This window comes from Anopheles arabiensis (genome assembly GCF_016920715.1).
Source record: "Anopheles arabiensis isolate DONGOLA chromosome X unlocalized genomic scaffold, AaraD3 X_pericentromeric_contig0028, whole genome shotgun sequence".
NCBI lineage: Eukaryota > Metazoa > Arthropoda > Insecta > Diptera > Culicidae > Anopheles > Anopheles arabiensis.
Window position 1 is genome coordinate 147,501 of NW_024412106.1, and position 2,500 is coordinate 150,000.

Here is a 2,500-nt window from a genome sequence, read left to right on the forward strand (position 1 = left end):
TAGCTATTTTGAAGCAAAAACCACCTCACTTTAAATGGCCATAACTTTTGAAAAACAAGAGCTAGGGTGCGTTCTCGACACGTTTTGAGGTGTTTTAGCGAAAAACATGTTTTGAGCCACACGAGCTCTCCGGCCCGTTCGGTGCACATTTTTGAAAAAAGCTAGGCTGCCCCTAGGTTCGGGGTGTCACAAAATATTGAAAAGTGGTCAAAAAACCGCTATCCAGAATCGGATGTAGAATCATTAGACGAACTTAAAATTGTTCTACGACCAATGTCTGCGACGTTTAGTATTCAAGATATGGCCCGCCCTAGGTCTGACCTGGCATTTTCGTGAAAATTTAAAGCATGGCCATAGGGACGGGTAAAATAGCTATTTTGAAGCAAAAACCACCTCACTTTAAATGGCCATAACTTTTGAAAAACAAGAGCTAGGGTGCGTTCTCGACACGTTTTGAGGTGTTTTAGCGAAAACATGTTTTGAGCCACACGAGCTCTCCGGCCCGATCGGTGCACATTTTGAAAAAGCTAGGAGCTGCCCCTAGGTTCGGGGTGTCACAAAATATTGAAAAGTGGTCAAAAACCGCTATCCAGAATCGGATGTAGAATCATTAGACGAACTTAAAATTGTTCTACGACCAATGTCTGCGACGTTTAGTATTCAAGATATGGCCCGCCCTAGGTCTGACCTGGCATTTTCGTGAAAATTTAAAGCATGGCCATAGGGACGGGTAAAATAGCTATTTTGAAGCAAAACCACCTCACTTTAAATGGCCATAACTTTTGAAAAACAAGAGCTAGGGTGCGTTCTCGACACGTTTTGAGGTGTTTTAGCGAAAAACATGTTTTGAGCCACACGAGCTCTCCGGCCCGATCGGTGCACATTTTTGAAAAAGCTAGGAGCTGCCCCTAGGTTCGGGGTGTCACAAAATATTGAAAAGTGGTCAAAAACCGCTATCCAGAATCGGATGTAGAATCATTAGACGAACTTAAAATTGTTCTACAACCCCCAGTCCGACGCCTCGTATTCGAGATATAGCACTTTGTAGGTCTGACCGAGCAATTTTGTACTGAAATGTATGGCGGACATGTTATTCATTAAACAACATTAACTTGCATCGTGCCCTACTTCATCGGCACAGCTACTATCGACTATCTATTGTTGAAATGGATTGAGTTTGACCATTTTAGCTCTTTTCTTATGCCGTGCACCAACAGTGTGTACCGATCAGGGAAAGTACACTACGTACGCGTTCATGGATGTATATGTTGGTACAAGTTGCCGGTCGGAATAGCAGTGCACCAAAACTGTGTACCGATCAGGGAAAGTACAAGACGGAGGGCGCAGCCCGAGCGTACGCGTTCATAGATGTCCATGTTGGTACAACCTACATGTACGTACCTTGTTTTTGTATCAAAAGTTCCAATAAAGTGTTTGTATGCTTAAAATGCTTATCTCAACCGGTCACCTTTTGGCCTGCCCTTTTATAGACAGAAACCTAGAACGATACTCGCGATGTTTGTGTTTTCCATTCGCCCGGGACGACGAAATGAGCTCTGTGCACATCGTGCAGAAAACTGTCTCCTCCTCGTATGTTTTTGTCCCTCCACGCATATAATCACCCACATTTGTGTTCAACACGGACGGCGCAGCCCGAGCGAACGCGTTAATGTTTATGTTTGTGCACACTAAAGTTACAATCCTAGGATTTGGTTATTGCGTCGCAGTGCCCGACCGTCGCGGACACCATTCTTGGACAAAAGTCCAAGTACGTAGAGTACATTCCCTAGGTATGTGCCCGTTCGTGACTTTCGTTGCGTGCTTACAGACACGCTTGGGTATGTTTACCATACAAGGTTTACTAGGAAAACCTGGGAAGGACGCTTGCCCTCCGTTGCGGACACCATTCTTGGAAAGAAGTCCTGCTACGTAGCGTTCTTTAATGTACTTGATCAGTTTGTATTGCATTTGCTTTGTGCAATTGACTTTTGCTAATGCTCACTAAGGGGTGTTCGTTTGCGATGTGTATGATAAGCAACTGTCTATTCTAACCAGCAGTTAAATAACACTTTTCACCCAAATCATAGGAACGTAGAGTACTTTCCTGATCGGTACACAATTTTGGTGCACCTCTAACTTCGCCAGCACTTTATCGTTACGTTTTGTGCACAACCTTGGGACATGGTGTAAGTTTCATCATTGTTATGTTTGATTCGGTTTATTATGATTGAAAAATACGCTACGTCCTAGAAATCTGAACTCGAATACTTTTGCCACGTTGCGCAAAAGCTACTGAGCAACTCCTAGCCGTTTACCGATTTAAAATTTAATTTTCGTTATTAGTTTTAAAAATACGCTAAGTCCCAAAAATCTGAACTCGAATACTTTTTCTATGTGCCGCCAAAAGCTACTGAGCAACGCCTAGGTTGGTACATTTTTGGTACATGGAGTGTATGCGTGCAGGCGTACTGCCGTGCTGGACCGGAAAATCGCACTTGCT